We start from the raw sequence: 14505 nt of genomic DNA, 5'->3' as shown, positions 1-14505 counted from the left end.
CAAAAGTTAGCCAATGGGATGTGGATCACCACAGGGGCTCTAGGAATGGGACCTGGGTCCACTAGAAGAGCAGCCAGTGCTGTCAACTGCTGTGCCATCTCTCCAGTCGAATCAAAGCTTCTTAAATTGTGTGTCATGACCACACATGTGGGGCTGCAAAAATTTTGGCAATGGTAAAGGTTTCTGAATGTTTAGTACCACACTCAAACCTAAAGAATCTGAGATATTTCTGGTGGTATTCACTCATGTTACTTCAGGTGACATCACGGCAGCCTTGGATCTGAACACATAGCACTAGCAGTTTGCACAGATACGCCATGCAGCAAACATCACCTGAGACATTTTGGTTCAGATATGCTGTGAATTGCATTGTTTTTCAGTAAATAAACAACATTTATGCTGTCACAGAAACAAAGGTTTAATCTAAAAAACAAATATTTAATATTTTCCTTCCATAATTTCTCAACACATGAGCATCAAATTAGTGTATATTGATGTTGTCATAAGCTAGAATGTTGTACTGTATTTTATTTTTGTGTGTGGTGTATGTACGTGCCTGTGTGCATGTGGATGTCAGAGGTTGATGCTGCGTATCTTCCTATATCACCATCTACCTTGTGTTTTGAAATACCATCTCTCGCTGAACCTGGAGCTCTCTGATTGGCTAAGATGACTGGAGACCCTCCTGTCTCTGCGTCCCAGTGTCAGGGTTACAGATTCTCACCATCATACCCAGGTTTTACATGGATGCTGGGATCCAACTTCAGGTCCTCATTACTCATCTCTGGGAGTACCAACGTGCTCCACATGTTCCCTAAAACACTGTTGTCTGTTCTGTAGGTGAAAACATCAATGAACTGAAGCATGGGGTGAATTCTGACTTCAGGCATAACTCAACAAATATAGAGGCCTTTGTACCTGAGAAATGAGTCTGCCTGACCTGAGATTGTCTCTTTTCTCTGCTACTCATGTGACATCAGGGGATAATTCTTGAAGGAACTCAAGACAAGCTTGAGTGTGGTGAGCATGACTCTGGTGGTTCTCGCCCTTCTCCCCAATTCCTTCTGCCTTGCTAAAAAACATTAGAGTACATTCTTAAATCTAGCCACCAAGGTCTATTCCCTTAAGTGGCCACTTCCTCCTCATGAGGCTGACTACCAAAGTCCAGCTATCAAAGTATTGAAGTGCATCAATCAAAAGCCCCCTTTGGCCCACCTAATCAACATGCTCAGTTAAAGTTAGACATCTCATCCTAACACAGGGTTTCCCCTATTACCTCTAGAAATGGCCATGGGAAACTATATGTCATGTTTTTCTCCTCTCTATCCAGAGGCAGTCCTTTGTCCTCTGGGACAAATACCCCTGGCCCCCTTTCCTTTGTTCCCTTCCCCTTCTCTCTCATCCTCTTATCTCCTGTGTTTGTCTAGTCTGTGCCCTCTGTCTCTGGGGCCAACACATCTCCTTGGTGCTAAGAAGTTGGTCTTTGGGTCATGAGCCGATACTTTTCCTAATAATTTTCATTTTTAGGAGTCCCTATGTCAAGTAAGAACAGCACAATCCAGTCTCATGGGATGCTGGTGAGTTCCTGCTGCAGTTTGAATGAGAAATGCCACCAAAAGGCTCATGTATTGGGACACATGGTACCCACTGGCGCTGTTTGGGAATGTTATGAACCTTCAGGAGGGGGAGCCTGCCTTGTTGGAGAAAGTACATCACCAGGAGAGGACTGTAAGGTTTGTAGCCTGACCTGCATATTTCTCTCTCTCTCTCTCTCCCTCCCTCCCTCCCTCTCTCTCTCTCTCTCTCTCTCTCTCTCTCTCTGTGAGTGTGTGTTTGTGTGTGAGTGTGTGTGTTTGTGTGTGTGAGTGTTTTTGTGTGTGTGAATGTGTGTTTGTGTGTATGAGTGTGTGTTTCTGTGTGTGAGTATGAATGTGTGTGTTTGTGTGTGTGTTTCTGTGTGTGAGTGTGTTTGTGTGTGAGTGCATATGTTTGTGTGTGTGCGCACGTGTGTGCTTCCTGAGTGTGGATGAAATGTGGCGGCTCTCCCTGCTTCCTGCCAGGCCATCCTCATGTGCCTGCTGCCATTGTCTCCCCAGCTATGATGGACGCTCTCCTCTCTGGAACTGTCAGCCAAATCAAACACTTTCTTCCTTAAGTTGCTTTTTGCCATGGCATTTTATTCCAGCAGCAGTGACGTAACTGGTATGAGTAAGAGAGGAAGGAAGAGTCTCCAAAATTGTAACACCATTGTTGGCTTCAGGAGGGTGAGAAGGAGCCAAGGCCATGGTGAGCGGGCAGCCTTGAGGAAGGTGAGGAGAAGCAGCTTCACAAGACCCTGCTGGAGATGACCTGCGCATACCACACTGGGTCTGGGACTATGAAGAGCCAGTCTGCCTCCATCTTAGTCTTGAAGGCCATCTTATAGTAAAGACAAACTAAACTCCTTCCTGTTTATGATTAAACTGCTGTTTCTTAAGGATTAGGCTATGCCCCGCCTGTAACCTTAACTATGAATGGTTCCGTAGTGCCTGTTCCAGGAATGGCAATCATGTCTTTGTTTCAAAAAGCTATTTATAACCATCTTGCAACCCTACCTTTGTTTCAAAAAGTTATGTGACCACCTATGACTACCTTGATATGACCATGACTACCATGCTATGCCCACCTTGCAACCATGTCTTTGTCTCAGGAGGAATTGACTGGCAATGCATGTGTCCCCATACCCCATTTCTCATGCCCACCAAACCCTGCATTTAGAAACCTCCTACCCACAAGCTATAGAAGCCTTGTCTTCCTCACATCCAGTGCTGACCTCTCACCCTGCCTTAGGGCGAGGCAGCTTGTGTGCACAAATAAAAAAGCTTGCTTTAATTAATTTGGCCATGATGATTTGGGTTGGTGGTCTTTCTCCTCCCCTCTTTGGGATTAACAACAGGTCCACTGATTTCAGATTGTTGACATCCAGAACTATCTGGTAAGGTGTTTTTGTATGATGGGAGCTTATTTTGTTACTTTTTAAAAACACACAGGTTTTCAGTGCCACCACAGTATGTTTCTTCCAACCTCTGCCTGGGTTCTTTTCTTGAACAATGTGCAAGTTACAACTGCCGGGGTCAGTCAGACAACTCTGATTCAGGTCTTGCTACATGACATATCCTTGGTTGGAATGCACACCAGCCTCAAGGCCAAAGGCCACATATTCTAGCTCCAGTTGGCTAAAGGGCACACAGGGCCTACTGTTGTCCCCTTAGATGTCATGTGACCACACCTGCCATTCCACTAGTTTCTACTATGACTCTAATTGGCACTCCTCCCGAGAGTTTACATTTATTCCTATGTTCTCCTTTGTACAACTTTCTCTGTGAGATGAGAGAGATGCCGTGGCTTTGTGTTTCTTTCTGTGGATGTGAGATGGTTTCTGCACCACTGGTTAGAAAGACAAACCTTTGGTACATGGAGTGAACCCGCTGCAGACACTAAGTCTTTGGCCCCAGAGGATCACCTGCTTTCTGGACAAAGCCTTCCTGCAGTGTCATGAGCATGCCCATTGGTCTTCTCTGCATTTTGTAATACAGAGTCTGAGGGGAGTTTTATTACATCGAGGTCCTGCCCTATTATTTGGCAGGAATACTTTATATAGATGAGGTAAGTGTCCTAAATTGTTCCTTATGAACACCCAGGGTTTGCTGGCCCGTCCACTAGAGGTCAGTGACTGGTGAGAGCAAGGAGCTATTTTTGCTTACTAGAAGGTAGCAGTACTGTAGTTATGTACAAAGAGCCGTGTTTTTAGAGATGCTTGCTGATGTGCAGGGACCTGAGGAGAAATAGGCAGGAGGGAGATGGGCCAAGCAAACCAAGCATGTCAAGGTCACCATAGTGATCTGTGTACTTGAAGGATGTCATAGTTTTGCTGCTGTTGCTGGGATAAAGATATTAGACACAAAACCACTTAGGGAAAATGGGTTTAGCTAAGCAGCAGGAGCTTGAGACATCTGGTTGCCTGACATAGTCAAGGGCAGAGAGTCAATGCACGCTTGCTTGGTTGCTTATACTCTGCTCCAATTTTCTACTCTTATACATCTCAGGGTCCCTTGCCTAGGGAATGGTGCCACCCATAATGGGTCTTCCATCTCAATTAATTTAATTAAGACTATCTCTGCAGAGCGATTCAATGCAGATGATTCCTCCCTGGGACTCTTTCCAGATGATAGTAAGTTGTGTAGAGTCAACAATTAAAGCTGGCTATCATAATGGACCAATGAGGGGGTCCTTACTGGTCCTTTGGTGGGGACAATGGGGATAAGGCTTTGTCCAATGGTGTAAACCCAAGTCTGGTTTGCACAAGAGCCTCCCCACAAAGGTCTCTGATGAGCATGAGACTTTGGGTGCTTTTAGACGTCTTTATGCTGTGCCTAGCATCGCTGTCTGTTTCTCTTTCTCCACCTTTTCTCTCTTTCCCGTTCCTCCTCCTCCTTTTAGCCTGTTCTTCAATGTTGAACAGTCCATGTCACGTCCTGCTCTCTGCCTGCCACCAGAGGGCGCTGCGACCTAGACAGCCGCTGTTCTTGGTGCTGAAATCTTGATCACTCGTGGACAGCCTTAGAGATCCATCAGCTCTTGGGGCCTTCATCCTTATTTTTCTCTCCCTTTGAAAATTCATGCTTAAGCACAACAGATACAACATTTTACATTATCGAGCATCCATAACTTTTGTCCTACAGAGGTACAAAGGGACACTGAAATGCTTAGTGACAGGCACCTTGGGAGTCTTGGCTGGAACCCGCAGTCACCAGCTCTAAGGCTCTAGACTAGTTACAGTACTACTTTGATTCTTGATTTTATAATCTGTAAGATGGGCATGGCCACTTTATTTTTAAATTATGCGTACGTGTCTGTATGCAGGTATGTGCATTTGGGTGCTGGGCAATTGGTCTTCCAGAAGATCAGCATGAACTCTTAACCTCTGAGCCATGTCTCCAGGATAACCACTTTTAAGCAATTCTTGTGACCCTCGTTGCGGGGGTGTATGTAGCATGGGGCAATCAGTCACTCCGTCCAGTCATTTACATCCCTGCCTGTGACCATGACTGCTGTGTACTGAGCATGTCCTTTGTGCTAAGAGTCTTTCGGGGATATCTTCTCATGTGTGACATCAGGAGAGGTGATGTCTGCTAATCCTGTCACCTGTGACCTCCCACTGAGTGTGAGAGAAGCAGAACTGCTCTCTTGATCTCTGCTTCTGCATGGATGGGCCTTGCAGAATTTGCACAGGTGGGTCTGCACAGCTCTGACTGCTGAGGCCTGTGAACTTATTCGATGCGAAGTCAGCAACAGCTGCCATTATCTTCCCCCAGGGACCTTGTTTTTCAGCCACCAGCTGACTCTGTGCTGCCGAGGCTCCAGTTTCTACCCCTTTGGTCTTCTGAGAAAGCCTCTACTATGGGATTCTGCAGTAGTCAGTGGTGGCTGTGTGTCCAGACACTTTGATTTGACTTCTATCTTTTATTGAAATCCATATGTTGATCTCCAGTGGAAGCACATCTGCGATCACTGTGTTCAGGTTACAGTGGAAGAGACTTAGGCTCTCAAGAATGAGTTAACTGCCCGGCAGTGATGGCGCATGCCTTTAATCCCAGCACTTGAGAGGCAGAGACAGGTGGATTTCTGAGTTCGAGGCCAGCCTGGTCTACAGAGTGAGTTCCAGGACAGCCAGGGCTACACAGAGAAACCCTGTCTCGAAAAAAAACAAAAAACAAAAAACAAACAAACAACAACAAAAAAAGAATCAGTTAACTGTCACAGCAGCCCTGGCTGGCCCAAAATTGAAAGTTCAGTTTCCACAAGAGAAACCAGGAGCGTGAGGTGCAGAGCCTCGTCTGGAATCAATGAGTGAGCATTCACCTGGGAAGAGATCCAGGGCCCCTGCCCTACCCACAGCCTCTCTTATGGATTCTTGTTCTCTGCTTGCAGCTCATGCTATCATAAAAAGATAGGCCCGTGTCAAAGAATCCTGCCTGACTTTGTTAAGATTTGGTACAGTGATTTTTCTTTTTTAAAAATGTGTTTATTTTTATTTTATACTGGCGTTTTGCTTGCATATGTGTCTGTGTGAGGATGTCAGATTCCCTGGAACTAGAATTGCAGATAGTTGTGAGCTACCATGTGGGTGTTAGGAATTGAACCCAGGTCCTCTGGAAGAGCAGCCAGTGCCCTTAACAACTGAGCCATCTCTCCAGCCCCTGTACAGTGATTTTTCTTTATTGCATTTACATAGTCACGTGTGTGTGTGTTCATCCACACACCATAATATGCAAGTGGAGGTCAGAAGATAACTTGCTGCAGTCTGTCCTCTCCTACTATGTGAGTCCCAGGATCAAACTCAGGCCTTCAAGCTTAGCGGCAAGCGCCTTTACCCACAGAGCCATTTCGCTAGCTCTGAGCAGTGATTTCTAAAATAATCCTTTTATTAATTCTTTGAGAATTTTATACAACTAATTTTGATCATATTTGGGGCTGGAGAGATGACTCAGTGGTTAAGAGCACTGATGACTCTTTCAGAGGTCCTGAGTTCAATTCCCAGCAAATACATGGTGACTCACAACCATCTGTAATGGAATCCAATGTCCTCCTCTGGTGTGTCTGAAGACAGCTACAGTATACATATGCACATAAAATACATTAAAATTTTTTTGATCATATTTACCTCCCCCAACTCCTCCCATAACCTTCCTCTCCACCCTCACCTCCCTATGCATCTAACTTTGAGCAAGCTCAAGCCAGACAAAAATCCCAGCATGGAGTATGGTTGGGAAACACCAAATCCCACCGCTAGCTAAGGAGCCATTGCGTTTGTTTGATAGTTTCTGGGAGAGGGAGAGTAGGTTTTCTTTAATAAGGAGACTCTGGGTAGGTCTACCAAATGCCTTGTTAGAGCTTTCTTTTTTTTTTTTTTTTTTAAAGATTTATTTATTTATTATATATGAGTACACTGTAGCTGTCTTCAGACACACCAGAAGAGGGCATCAGATCTCATTACAGATGGTTGTGAGCCACCATGTGGTTGCTGGGATTTGAACTCAGGACCTCTGGAAGTGCAGTCAGTGCTCTTAACCACTGAGCCATCTCTCCAGCCCATTGTTAGAGCTTTCTTAAATGACATGTCAACAACCTCTCTATAGATGAGAGACTGCTCCAGGAGGCGATCTGCCTGACACTTAACCATCCATATCCTTTGATAGCTAGTGTTCGCCATGGCGCAGGTTGGCCAGGAAGGCTCATTTAGAGAGGAGTCTCGACGGAGGCGTTGCCTCCATCATTTTGGTTGGTGGGGGATTTTCATCCTTGTTAATTGATATGGTGAGTATCTAGCTCGAGTCAGGGGCGCCATCTCTAGGTAGATGGTGTTGGGCTACATAGGATAAGTATCTGGCCAAGCTGGAGGCAGAGAGCCAGTGAACACCATTCCTCCATGGTGTTGGTTCAAACTCCTGCCATGAATTTCTGCCCCAGATTCCTTTGGTGATGACCTATGACCTGTAAGCCAAATAAGCCCTTTCCTACCCAAGCTGTTTTTTTTTTTCCTCCAGTGTCTTATCACAGCAACAGAAAGAAAACTAGGACAGACAGTATGTGCCTGGCAGTGTGATTCCTTAGAGATGAGGTCTGGGGTGTTACTCACACCTGAAGAGACAGACAGATGGATGGTAGGCTGGGCTGGGAGCCGAGCTAGGCTGGGTCCCATCCACGGCAGGGATAAAGGCCTGACTCTGAGATGCAGTCAGCTTAACTACAAGTGGGGCATTCATCTCCACCTGGAAGGGGTGCCGAGGGCTGGAAGAGACTCAATAGAGATTCGTGGTGTGCTCAGCTTTCTGACAAGATGTCCTTGTAATTATCCTCTTCACAGACCACAGAGTCAAGAGATACTCCCAGCATCCTGGGTCCCTTAGGGCAGGACTCTGTGGGGAGGCCTTGGGACCAGGAGATAACTGGGAACCCTAGGTAGTTAAAGGGTTACCTGACAGAACAATATCCCCAGTACCGATGTGCTACACATTGTGTCTTCCAAAGGTGCATTGTCATAGTTCTGGATCCCCAGGCTTCCGGGCTTTGAGCTTGTTTTGAAGTGAGTCACTAAAGGTGTGATTAGTAACAATGAGGTCATGAGAGTAAGTCAGAGCCGAGGACCTTAGACAAAGAGTCACAGAGAAGGGCCACACAAACCACAGAACTAGACAGCTGTGCTGTGGATACAGACCAGAGAGTGCTGAGGACTGCCCTCACAGGCCAGAAAGGCCCAGGGCAAAGCAGGCTACACCCTGCAGATGTGAGAGAAGCCCATATACTGTTTTCCAACATAAAGACATAGTGGGGGCACCACACCATTTGGGGGGGGGCACTGTTCAACCACAGCAGGGTGCCATGCAGGTCACATTGCTTAAGGACACCTCTGGAAGGGAATGACAAATTTAAATGTTACAGGTGGCATCCAGTCAGGCACCTGTACTGCACCCACTGCTCTGGATGGGTGGCATGCTTGATGAGTGTTAGCTTAGAGTGGCCCCAGTCAGCTTTCCTGGAAGAACTCACACTGTCTCTCATACTTTTTAGGTACCCCTGTGACTTCCCTAGTGGCACTGACTTTATCCCATAGCCAACAATCAGGGGTAAATTCTGCTGTGGATCTCAGGTTATGCCTGAGAAAACCAAAAGGAGGAGCCAGGTTCGTTGCCCCAAGTCATTGCCACGTTGTTCAGCTAAGATCACATCCGCTCAGCTCCTGAGTGCGGGGTCTTTGCTGATGAACAGTGTAGCCCTCCCTCCAGCCTGGCTAGATGCCACCTGTAACATTTAAATTTGTTGCTTCCTTCCAGAGGTGTCCCTGAGCAATGCAACCTGCAAGGCACCCTGCTGTGGTTGAACCTCCAAATGGTGCTGTGCCCCCTCAGTTCTAACATCCACAGGTGAGTCATTATTTAGGTTTAAGCTCTATGTAGATGTGGTCAGGTATTTCCAGCCTTTAGTTTTTGAGACATGGTCTCACTAAGTTGTCCAGTCCAGCCTTGGACTTTCAATTCTCCTACCTCTTGAAACAGTTGAGATTGCAGGCCTGGCTTACCACGATGGCGGGTAAATGTTTCTGTTTTTCCTTAGTAAAGATTTATTTTACCTCTTATTTATGTGTCTGTGTGTCATATAAGTATATACCATGTGTAGGCAGTGTTAAGGCCTCAGTAAGATATTTAGGCAAGGTAAAATGTTAAGGCCTAAGTAACTGTTACCTGACTAGCCTACCATTATAAGGAAACTTTCTCACATGTTTCTGTGGTTACTAGGAAACTTCCTAATGCCAAGTTGATTACATATTCTGTTATGCTTTGTGCCCTTGGAAACCAATCATGATAGAAGTTAGTAGAACTGCTTTGTATTGTTACACTCAATAAGCTTGGACCTGAACCAACCACCCAACAGCATTTCCTGCACCGGTGTCAAGCTTTTATGGTATTTGCTTTTATAAGCTGCCCCTGACATGAACCCCAACATATGAGATATAAGAAATTATTTAAAATAAGATTTCATTTTGAGTAATGGTTGAGTAAAGTTTAAGTTCCCAAGACCTCTCTGGGAACGGACATCCTACCTGTCAGAAAGAGACTTGTACAAGGGTAATAGACATCCCGGTTGACAAGTTAAGACATGAATGTTAGACAAGGCAAGTCCCCTGCCATAGTTGACTACCTCAACCATTGGGAGCAGGATAAATGTTCAACAAAGACATGTTCCTAAGGAAATTCCCCATCCCTAAATCCTGATTGGTGGAAAAACTTGGCACAGATGTTTGGAGGTCTCAGGTTTAAAAAGCTCTGTTTGACCTTAACTCGGGGTCATGGTTCAGTTTTTCAATCTGTACTGAGGCACTGGTCAATCAGTCTTGCGGCATATGCCCAATAAATTAGCTCTGTCTGACTGAGATTGGTGTTTGTGTGGTTTTATGAGGTGTTTCCTGGACCCCCAACATGCAGTACCTAAATAAGCCAGAAGAAGGTGTCAGCGCCTTTGGAACTGGGATTACATGCAAGTGATTATGAGTTGTCTGATGTGGGTGCTGGGAACTGAACTTCTGCAAAACGTCTTTTTGTCTTCTGCAAGAAAAGCAGGTGCTCTTAGTGCTGAGTTCTCTCTCCAGCCTGTAATACATACTTCTTTAATTGGATAGAATACCAAACCTTCCACTCGGTTCATTCAGCAGATGAAATTAAACCTCTCTTACAATCATAGGTTCAGAGAATTGAAAAGATTAATTGCAGGATATTTTCCACCTGCTACTTAGATAAATAGGACAAGAATAATTCAATTATAACAGGCTTTGTATTTCCTGAAAAGACAAAAGAGAAATGTGAAAAGGAAGAAAACGAGGTTTTTCCTTACATAAATAAATCCAGGGCTTGTTCATGTGGCTGCTTTTGTATTTCTAAGCTGCATAATCTAAGAGGCCTGGTTTCCACACCCCATCTGTATTTGAATATTTTTAGCATGTCTCAGAACTAGTGTTGATTTAATTTACTGTCACCAGGGATTTGTGAAATATTTTCCTAAGTTGTTTTTGAACCAAGACAATTCATTCCAGAGGCTAGTGGGTGGTACCTTCAGGGAGGATGCTTCCTATATGGGAGATGACCCTCAATTAAAGTAGGGAGAAGGAGATTGGGATGCCCTCAATCCCTGCCTCCCTGCCTTAGCACCGACTCCAGGCCTCCTGAGGGACACTATATTCCTCTTCTCTGAAGCTGCATCACAGAAAGGACAGAGCTGGGAACCCTGGTGTAGGAGGATTCCCTGATAAGTGGGTTCTGTCTGGTCCACTCCCAGGTCTGACCACTCTTTTATGTTCATCCACTTGGATATCCCTTCCAGCGCTCAGGAAGGAAGTGCCCGTCTGAGTCTAGCCGCTCCACTCGGCTTCTCTGTTGAGGCCAGTAGCCAGCCTACTTGCAGATACAGATTCACCTCTCAAGAGATGGCCCTTTGGTCACTCCCTCGCCACGCCCCCTTTTCCAAGCTTCAGGCCTGTGATAGCTGGTTTTTAATTGTTCAAATTGCCATAGCCTAGAATCACTAGGAAAGAGAGTCTCAGTGAATTGTCTAGATCAGGCTGGCTTGTGGGCATGGCTGTGTGGGACTGTCTTGATTGTTAACTGATATGGGGAGACCTAGTGCACTGTGGGTGGCACCATTCCCTGGGCTTGGTGATCTAGACTATGTAAGAGAGGTAGAAACTAGCTGTACACAAATAAGCAAGAGAGTATCTGTAGATTCTTTTCTCTCTGCTCTTGACTGTGGGTGTGATGTGACTGGCTAACGTTCCTGCCTTGAATTCTGTCCATCAAGGAACTATATCTTGGAACTGTGAGCTAAATAACCCCCCTATTTTCCCTAATTTTTTTGGGGGAGGGTCATGATGTTTTTATCATAAAGACAGAAACAAAAGTAAGACAGGTTCTCCTGGGCCCCACTAGTCTCAGACTAGAGTCCATATTACCTCTCCTAAGACTTAACAATGGCTCTTCACAGGCAAAACCACAGGCTCCTGGACACCATTATTCTTCACAGCTAGTATGGTGGTTTGACTGAGGATAGCCTCCATAGGAGCATATATATCTCAGTTGGTAGAACTGTTTTGGAAGGATTAGGAAGCTGTGGCCTTGTTGGAGGAAGTGTCTCACTTTGGGTGGGCTTCGAGGTTTCAAAAGTCCATACCAGACTGAGTCTCTATCTGTCTGCTTCTGCCTCCTTTTTGGGGATCAGGTGTAAGCTCTTGGGTTGCTACTCTAGTGCTGTGCCTGCCTGCTGTCATGCTTCCTGCCATGACAGTCATAGCCTCACCCTCTGACACTATAGGCAAGCCCCCATTAAACGCTTTCATTTATAAGGTGTCTTGGTCATGGAGTCTCTTCCCAGTGATAGCTGTACAATATAAACCAATACATCAATATACAACAGTAACTAAGACAACTGGTTTCATTCACCACTGTGCACCACAGTCTCCAGCAATGAGGTGCCTGGACTCCCCAGTGAGGACACTGCTTAGTTTACTCAGAGCATCTGTGACTGCAGTAGTTAGTGGTCCATAAATACTGTGCCTGTTTCTCAGACCCATCGTCTTGGCCTTTTTGACTCTGAATTTCTCTGTTCATCAGGAAATTCTTGGTTCACTTTGTACCAGGCCCTGTGCTGAGCTCTGGAGCCCCAAACAACTTTCCAGCCATCAGTCATGGCTCAATGAGACCTGGACTCCGTGTGTCCTCCACTCTAGAGTCCAACATCTCCCAAGGCTCAGGGTGCATCAGGCGACCAATGCAGTGACCATGATGACTCTTCAGTGTCCCATACCACCGCGGCCTTGATTGCCCCACTCTAGAATAGGCCAATCTGTCCTCCTGGGCATGGGCACACCATCTCTTCTCCTCCACTGTGGATCTGTAGTATGTAGGTCAGTGCCAGCAATATCTGGGAAGGGACACATGACGGAGTGTCACAGGGATAGTGGCAGGGGCACACTTGTGCTCAGGTGCAGGGGATCCCAAATCAAACCTGAGAACAGGACTGAGCACTCTTCGAAGGGGTGGGGGCTTTGTAAGCCTTGGTGGAGGAAGAGATGAGACTCTAGCTTCACCCCCACTTGGCCAGGCTCATGTCCCTGGTACAGATGGGGTTCATGCACTTGTGGGGTACATTTGCCCATCTACCATGCCACTTTCAGAGAAGCTCGCAGGCCCCATGGTAATTACTTTCTCTGCTCCCAGGACCAGCCAATTACATTTTATGGCAGCCCCTGGGCAGACAAGGCACAGCAGCCCAAGCCCAGTATTCTGGGCCCCATGCAAAAAGAGGTGCAGAGTCTGCGTGTTTGTCAGAAAATAGCATCCAGATCGCTGAATAATTTATAGCTCACTATCCCAGCTTTAAAAAGCCTCCTCCGCAATGATTATTCCTCCTCCGGAGTTGCATAGACAAGTCCTGCTCATCTGGGAGGCAGCAGGGAAGAACACCGCCGTCTTCCCTATTGACGTCTGCCCCCAACACGCAAGGATGTGCGTGTGTGCCTGTAGTTGACTGTGGTTAATGTGGCCGTTTTGCCAGCATCAGCTTTTGTCACCATTAAACCCAACTCCCCCAGGGCCCTGCAGAATTAGAGATGATCTCCTAAATTAGAGCAATTTATCCTGTGTCTGGGATTCTGAGGCTTTCACCCTGGGGTGTCCTGAGAATGTGTGCCATGCAGGCCCTTAGGCTGTTTGTCATTGGAGGGTGGGCTCTGAGGCTTCCAGCACTTGGCTGAAATACACCTTAGCTGGAGTTTCTACAGCTGTGATGAAACACTACAACCATACACAACTTGAGGGGAGAAAGGGTTTAATGGGGTCACATTTCCACATCATGGTCCATCATCAAAGGAAAGTCAAAGCAGGACTCAAAAAGGTTAGGAACCTGGAGGTAGGAACCTGGCACCAGGATCTGATGCCGAGGCCTTGGATGAGTGTTGTTTATCAGCTTGCTCTGCCTGCTTTCTTGTAGCATCCAATGCTACCAGCCCAGAGGTGGCACTATTCATAGTGAGCTGGGCCCTCCTACATCAATCATCAATCCAGAAAAAGTACCACAGGCTTGCCCACAGGCTAATTGGTGGGGGCATTACCTCAGTTGGGGTTCCTTCTTCCAAACTGACTGGCGCTTATGTCAAAGTGGACATAAATCTAGCCAGCACACACTCTCCTTCTTTCTGGCCACATGTTTGGGAGATTGTAGCCTCTATGAAGATGATTGGTGTCTCTTCTAGGGTGATGGGGGCCAGGTGGGGTCCTACAGGGGTCCCTTCCAAATGATGCTGTTTAAGTCCACAGCCCTGGATAGATGAAGTGCACAGGCCTAGATGACCCTGTCTTCCTGTCTTCCCTCTGTCCTGTTGAAGACTCCACAAAACACCCCGCCATCCAAGCTTCTGGATTACAGTTCAAGTTTGGAGATGCAGTGAAGAGATCCACAACTTTCCCCCTCAGAAGCTCATATCCTGTGGGAGGGGAGGCAACTTCCGGTGTGTCAAGACTGGGAGTACTGTGAAGGAGAAGACTGGTGATGGCTCATGCTTGAGGTGAGGATTACAGTGACAGGGAACCTTCAGGTATCTGGGTGTGGTGGTGGCTTTAAGGGACAGTTTTTAGGTTACACAAAGGAGCAGTGCCTAGGAGCTGAGTGAAGCATTATTTTGAGCATGTCTATTCGTGGATTCAGAGCAGGCTAGAGCATGTATGAGTCTGCTGGACTGACTGGGTAAGAGCTGTGGGAGTCTGGGAAAGTGCCACCTAATGCCCCAGGACACCCAGCCGGGACAAAGTCAGCACACAGCAAATAGGAGGAGTTTTCCATGCAGAAGTAAGGTGTATGTGAAGGCCTAGCTGTGACTGGGATGCTCACTTTGGAATCAGGAAGACCGAGAGAAGGACAATA

Source organism: Grammomys surdaster, unplaced genomic scaffold, assembly GCF_004785775.1.
Source record: "Grammomys surdaster isolate TR1022 unplaced genomic scaffold, NIH_TR_1.0 126187, whole genome shotgun sequence".
Taxonomy (NCBI): Eukaryota; Metazoa; Chordata; class Mammalia; order Rodentia; family Muridae; genus Grammomys; species Grammomys surdaster.
This window is presented reverse-complemented; position numbering follows the sequence as displayed.